The sequence below is a fragment of the Aedes aegypti genome, chromosome 3 (assembly GCF_002204515.2).
Source record: "Aedes aegypti strain LVP_AGWG chromosome 3, AaegL5.0 Primary Assembly, whole genome shotgun sequence".
In the NCBI taxonomy this organism is placed as follows: Eukaryota; Metazoa; Arthropoda; class Insecta; order Diptera; family Culicidae; genus Aedes; species Aedes aegypti.
In genome coordinates, this window is record NC_035109.1 from 146,929,536 (window position 1) to 146,937,465 (window position 7,930).

At 39.3% G+C, this 7,930-nt stretch overlaps 1 long non-coding RNA gene across 1 annotated transcript; it reads right to left on the reverse strand.

Moving 5' to 3' along the window:
* Positions 1–3,545: 3,545 nt before the first annotated feature.
* LOC110677975 lies at positions 3,546–4,903 on the reverse strand. The gene is made up of 2 exons (XR_002501355.1): positions 4,325–4,903; positions 3,546–4,270 (listed from the first exon to the last, which is right to left on the reverse strand). It is a non-coding gene; the product is annotated as an uncharacterized LOC110677975 (long non-coding RNA).
* Positions 4,904–7,930: the final 3,027 nt, after the last annotated feature.

A 7,930-nucleotide genomic window follows, 5' to 3' on the forward strand; every position in this document is an offset into this window, starting at 1 on the left:
CAAGCCTAAATCTAAGAATACCAACAATAATCAGATTCCAGAAGTTTCGATAACTTAGAACTCCCATTGCAATTTCAATTCATACAAAAGCCTTAGAGCTTCCTCCAGGATTTCTAATCATCAATTGGGTTCCAACACTCAAAAAATTAGAACATGTACCATAATCCACTAGATTCCACGTACTAGAACCCCCAGTAACGCTAACTCCTATCTAAAGTTGAAATCGCACGATTTCAGGTTCAAAAAATTGCCACTGATTTCTAGAAATTCGTATAAAAACCCCAAAAGCTTTTACCAGATTCTTGATAATCTCTTCAAAATCTCAGGATCCCCACTCAGTTGAAATCACAAATTACCCAACGGATGCGCTCTTCCAAAAGCAGACTTACTTCGCTTATTGGATAAATGAATTCAGATGACTTATGACTAATATAAAACCCCTTCTAATAAATCGTATTCACTGCTGGCCAGATCAGTTCCAGAAGGGTCAGACAGGTCATTGTAAGCCAGGAAGGAATTCTTTCATCATTGTGATATATGTGGAAGACATAAACTGTTTTGAAAACACCCTCTTTGCGATGGTAAGCAAAATGTCTATAGTTTTGCATAAAAAAATCATTAAAATTTCAAACTAAACATCGAGGGGAACGGGTGAGGGGGGATGCGTCAACTTCCAGCGTCACCAAAAACATAACCCTAAGGATTTGCTGCCGAATGCTGGTTACAAAATTCGATTTGATTTGTATATGACTGAGATACAGTCATTTTCACATGAATACTCCTATATAAATCCGGACTCACCGGTGTCCTCTTCCGAGAGGACCATAATGGTCCAAAATGCCTTAGTTCATCATTTTGGCCAGTTTGGAGAACGAAAATCTGCATGGCATTTTTGTTTTCATGATGCTTAGTAAAATTGCTATAGAAAAATACTAAAAAGCCAAGGTTTTTCGAGGATGGGTCACTCCCTAGAATATAGATGCACTAATCTCCTTTCCATAACTTCCTAAAGAATTGGATTCGGAAGACTATTGACTGAGATCGAAGCATTTTTGTGAACTAAGTTCCGTCCTGCCACTTTACGGGTCAAGTGAAACCGTGATAGAGCAAAACCGAAAGCGAACTGGTTAGGCTGGTACCGTTTTGATTCATATTACGGACAGCTTCAAATTCCGGACACTCTCGTTTGTATGGGAAACATTTCACACGAAATGTTTCAATTTTCGCCGTCCAAAAGTTCTCATTTTCGAGGATCGTTTTATTAGGTTTTTTCCATAAATATCATTGCAAATTTATAATGCCCAACTACCTTAGACGTCTCTTAAGTGGTTGAACGATTTCAATTGATGATTTGACTGTTCCATTAATAATTATCATGAGCTGTCCGTAATTCGAATCAAAGCGTCCAGAATATGAGGCAAAAGCGAGGGAGCGTCCGGAATAAGAATCATGAAAAGGTCACACGTTTTGATCTATTTAAAATTATTCAAGTTGCGGACGCGTATTCTTTACCCACCATCCGAAAGCTAAGGGCTTCCAACGGCTTCCGATAACGTTAAAAAATCATACAGAATGATTTATTTTGTATGGTCCAAGCTGGGTTATACTTCACTGAGGCCTTAAGTGTCTGTAATATGAAACAAAACGGTAGTTCAGATAAGACCAGAGCTGGGAAAAGTACTGAAATTCACACCACAGTAGGCAAGCGCAGCAAATCACAGTCAGCGGAGTCAGTGAAACTCACGCGTATCGCTGCTGTAGGCAAAATGCCTACTGTAGAAAAATGCTCTATTTCCCGCTGCATTTCCCGCCTTCAATGACACTACTGATTTAGAAAATTCATGTACCCATCATAGGCTACTTGATGAGATTCACAATGGACCGATGCACGAGTTCACTATCTGACGTTTTAGCGGTGCCGTGTTATTTACGTGACCATGACAACGAGTGAATTCGGCACCGCTCAAACGTCAAATTAGTGAACTCGTTCATTGGTCCATGGACCGATGCACGAGTTCATTAGTTTGACGTTTGAGCGGTGCCGAATTCACTCGTTGCCATGGTTACGTAAATAACACGGCACCGCTCAAACGTCTACGAGTGAACGCGTGCATTGGTCTATTTTGAACTACTGTATGGACCGATGCACGAGTTCACTAATTTGACGTTTGAGCGGTGCCGAATTCACTAGTTTCCATGGTCACCTAAATAACACGGCACCGCTAAAACGTCAAATAGTGAACCCGTGCATAGGTCCATTAGAAGAACCTCGTGATTGATCGTGAAACTCAAGCCTACTACTATTACCATTCCCAGCTCTGGATAAGACTGAGCGTCTTGTTTATTTGCTAATGATCGAGCCCTTCGGCTACTTCGATTCGATCATCAAAAACAGCTCAAGGAACGACCATGGCGGTAACACTAGCACGGTCATAGTTTTATGAATGTTGCTCTGTTATTTTGGTATTTTTGGTACCAAATCGTACCGGCAGAACGAGAAAATCAACTATGACGTATCCCAAAATATGTCACCCAACAAATGTTGGACAAAGCCACTTATGTTTGAATGTTATGAATGTTTGAGCATAATGCGTAATGTATTTATGACGCTGGACATTAGACTGGCCCATCTCAGTATGGAAGAAAAATAAAGTTGTATAATTCCACGGGGCACCCCCCAGAATTATTCCTTAGGGTGAGAGGAAGACTTCCTGAAAATTTCAGCTCATTTGGTCGTTCCATGAGCTGGCGCATTTGAATTGAAGTTAATGTGGGATTCCCAGCTCAAACATATGGGAAACAGTACATCATCTACTGTTTGGTTCAGGAAAACTGTTGATCGCGTTCAATTGAACCCAGAATGTCAAAAACTCTACTTGATACCATAGCGAACAATATTGTAGAAGGTTGTATCATGATTAAAAGTGATAAAGTTGGCGTTTTAACTATCTGAAGTAGATCTGCAATACAGCTCTGCATTTCTTCAACATAGCCCAGCCACCTATGACGCTGGGCGAGCTGCTGCGCAAGACACATGCATATATGTGACTGTACGGGAGTTCTGATCTAAGCCTTCCCGCATAAACCGGAACAATACAGCTACTGTTTCCCAAACTATCCGCAACTGTTTGCGACAATTTATACACAGTTTCGTACAACATCCAAAGTAACAATAAACCAACCTTACCCGGAACAATTTTGACAGTTTGTCGAATTGTAATTGAACAAATAACAATGTGGGGAATAGGCGGTTAAGTTATATCACCATTTGAAAACGCCGATTTTTTCGAACAAATTTTTTCAATGATAGTATGTGGAACGGTCGATATATTATCCATGTTATACCCAATTCACCGTATCGGAAACAGTAGTGAAATTGTTGACCAATAAAAATGGCATAAAACTAGTAATGTATGTATAATGACTCATTTACGGTGTGTTATGGTTTTTAAACCCTACGCTATATTGTAATGTTATGCTTGTACCTTATGTATTTTAAACGCACTTCTTGCAAATCATTCTCAATAAAAAAAAATTACACAATGTTATAATTTTATCTTTTATTGTATTTCTTCTAAAAAAAACTATTTATGCACTAAAAAACGGATTGATTCGTAGATCTTATCAATTTATTATGTCAGAGCTACGTTCAGGTGATTATAGAACGAAGCCACACCTCAAATTTTCAAGAACACAAGACTTGAGAACCAAACAGCGTTGGAAATTTATCTAACTGGTCACCACCAGCAAGCAAGCAATTTGATTGGTTTTCAACGTGAACTGTAGTCAGATTCTCTCGTCTTTTGCACTTGAAAAATCAAAGTTTGGCTTCGTTTTATAATCTCCTTCAGAACACTAATGTTATTCTTAAATGGCCTCGTCTTTTCACCGGTGTTGGACCATCAGACATTGTGCCTCTGTGGATCTTTGAAAGTATCGTCCACTTTTTCAAATAATTTCCCACCAGAACCACATCTTCATAATCATCATCTTCGTTGTCATCTTCGTTGAGATCTTTCGGGGCAATTCCGGATAGGCTTAAACGATTGGCCGGAGACATGGCCCGACTTTCATCTTTTATTTCCTCCTCGTTTGTGTCCCCGTCACTTGCAATCGGGACTTCCTCCCCTTTCTTATTGTCGCCGTCGCTTTCGTCCGAACTAACATCGGAACTTGTTTGTCGCTCGTGGAACGACATTCGGCGACTTTGGCGCTTCTTCATCCGCTCACGGATGGCCTTTTACACCTCGTCTTCGGTTTCCGCTGCAATCTAAGAATACTATCTGTTAATATGAAGGAACCAAGGAACTTCAAGATTACACACTTTATTTCATCAGAATGGATCCGACTGCTGGAGGACAGGTAATCCAAAAGACCGGAAAGCCACATTGACTAAAACACACTACACTACCGGAACGAAAACGCAATTAAACAATGTTTAATATAACTTTCGGCTGGTTTTTGTCCGACGACGATGAAACGGGAACCAAAAAATAGGCAGTTTGGAAGTTTTTTTTACTTTTTTTCTCTAGCAAAATAAACACAACAACCTGCACGCTAGAAAAAAGTAGCACAAAAGATAGTCCAAATCTTTAAGTCGCGACCATAGTATTTTCACATAACTTGATCAACAAATGTCGATGATATTAATTTTGCGATTCAGAAAGTATTGGAAGTTATAAATTCAGACCTTATGTTGAAAAAAACAGAAACATTTCATCACGGATTTGCAACTTGTACACAGCTTCTGTGTTGATTATTTCTTAAGTGTGTTCAATTTCCATCGGCTCACGAACGAATGCGTGCAACCGTTCGCCAAACTGTTGAAAATAAGTAATAAATTGTGAGACCAATTCCCTCCTCAAAATGTTTTACAATATCTGAATACTTTAATATATTGTTACAGTTTGATGTTGGTTATTCATACCATTCTTTATAGTATAAGTCTGTAACTTTCATATTGTTCAACATATTAAAAACTGTTCATGGAACGTTAACCTAACCAATACAAGATATTTGTTGTTTTAAATGTATGACAAACCGTAATTTGCTATGCGGGTTACTTTCAACAACTGAAATATTAATGAAAATGAGCTCAAATCTAGATGCAACCTTCTGCAATTATGTACATTAGGTATCAGCTAGTGTATTGTCATTCAGGGCCCAATTGAACTCGATCAATTAGTACACAGAACGAACAGTGACCAAGGGTCAATTTCAATATATTTGAAACGAAAATCTCATACAAACTTCGAATTGAATGCGCCAGCTGGTGGCGCAAACCAATTGAGTTGAAATTTGAGAGACATTTTTTCTTACCCTAAGGCACATATCTAGGGGTGCCCCGTTGAGTTTTACAACTTTTTGTTTAAGGGCCAGTCTACTGGACATTAGTGGCTAGACATGGACGAGGAAAAATCTATGAACATCTCGTACCACTCCCCTCGTTACAGACAATTGCATGGGATTACAAAATTTTGGCGGTCCGCCTTTTTTGGTCGTAATCGGAAACTAAAACAGCCGATCTTATTTCTTTCAATTTTTTTCAATTTTCCATTGGTTTGGTGCAGCTAATTTTCCCATTTATAGGTTTTTGGTCCTACGGTGCCTAAAATGATAAAATAAGATTTTTTACTGATAAGTTTTTAATAAGCTGCTAGCTGGTAGAAATGGTGGCCGATAATAAATACAGTGAAACTTTTGACATTTCAATAAAAAATCTGAGATCACTGCCTACTAAGATCAATTCATAAAATCTGTAGACAATAAGTGCCAAAATCGAACCACCCCCAGCAGTTTTATAGCTAGCGTAAAAAGCTGTATAATGGTGATGTATTCCGAAAACTGACAGCTACTTGACGACATCATTCCTATGTATCTCGTTCAAATTTGCGAAAAAAATGATCTAGTGGTCCGGAAGGTATATGTACGATAGGAGTGACCTCACATGTTAACAATCAAATTTGATATTACATCAGTAAAGAGCCTGCCTTGTTATTTTCTATGCCGTGGTCAGAAAGACGAGCGTCAAATGACTGAGAGCGCACTAGGGTGCGTAGGAAAAAATTCATCAGTTTCTAGCCCTGAAACACGATCAGTTGAACAAATTAGAAATGGCTTGTTTAGGGGTATCCAGATTCTGCATATTCTGAATCTACTTTAAAAATTCTAAGTTTCACAATTTTCCGTAAGCTGATCTATTTTTAAAACACGTTGTGTAAATTGAAATGTCATTGAGTCGACATATCAAAATTAAGATATTGAAGCGCAATACAATCGTGATACACTTAGAAAAATGTGTTCTTTCGATCCAGCATCAAGAACACCGGTACGAATCAAAACGATACTCTGTTCACTTATGTGTGACCAGTCGATTTACTCCGTTCACTGCTAGTTTGACATTGGTCCATAAAGGGTTAATTACACGGAAAAAACTTTAAGAGGTAAACCCACATACCTATAACATAGCTAGGAGGGAAAATATGGAGACTTTAAGATATTAAATACTATGTAAATTAATTCTACAATTAAATAAATATAAACCAAGTTAAAATTAGAATTATCAAAAGCTAGATAGCTGGATGGCATAACGTTTGAATTGAATAAATACCTAGGCATTATGTCAGCACTGGTTGACAGTGTGAACGAGGCTGAATAATGTTGGCCAAATTTCTCCGTTTTTGGAGGTTCCGGGTGGATTACACCTATACAGTCTCAAAAGAACGCCTTCGAATGGGTGGTCGAAGGTCCCAGAGCCAGGAATTGTAAACCACTCGTTCACTTAGTTTGAGAAAGCGAAGCCAACAAGAAGAGTCCGACACCACGAAGACGGTTGTGTAAGCCGAAGCAAGAAGCCTGCTTTACCGAACACGGACCAGTTCAACCCAAGGCCGACGACGTGTGCAAGCCCATTTGGGAGAGGGTTCCGAGCCAGAAGCCTGAGGCCGACCCATGGTTCCAAGATATCCCTGAAGCGATCCGGAATCCGAAGACGAGTACCATCCAAGGCCGCAAGAGGGAGGACAGAAGTCCGGACTGACCGACGATCCGCCAACCGGAGTGCAACGTACGGGCCCCAACGAGACTACACCCACACCACGTGAGTACTATGTACCTGGTAGAATATAGCTAGGGAATTAGGTGGTTAGGGCCTGCCCTCTTATCCCAATAAACGTGCCATCACATTAATTCCTGTGGTTTTCACTCTTATCCGCCCTCTTATGAGCCGACCCTGAGTGTTCTTTAAGGGTCATGCGAGCTAGCAGACCATGTAAAAAGGCTGTTACACGTTCATTATGCGAACCATTATGAAATTATGCGAAACGTCTTTATGAAAAACGTCCCACCCCCTCTATAATCAAAACTTGTCAATACATCGCTGCTTACGCTTAGGCCTATATTTGATTGTGTCCTTGAAGGACCAAGAACATCCGTACAAATCAATGTAATGCTCCGTTTAGTTATATTATTATTTTAATCCATGAGTCATCATAATCATAAATCTGCTCCAAATCCAAACCATCATCATAATCATAAATCTGCTGAAGCTTGCTCATCTCCAGGCCTGTGTTCCATCGAGTCCTTGGAGGACCAAGAACATCGGTACTTATACATACAATACCCTGTGAATTTATATGAACGGTAAGGCTTTGTGTCTATCAAATAAAAACATCAAAGTTTGCTTATCACACCAGTAGATTGAACGTATTCAAGTCAAGAAGTTTTTGATGAACTAGAACAGCTGTTGTACTCACTTTGTTACCAAATCTGGGATCTTGACGATGAAAACGGATTTCAAAGCATTGTAATCTCCTATGGTCCAGTAATGTGACATTTTCTGCTACTTACAAGTGGTAAATTGATATCAATTTACTCATGTTGATTCATGTGCCTAAACTCAAAGAAGACCTTATCTTGCACACATTTTGAC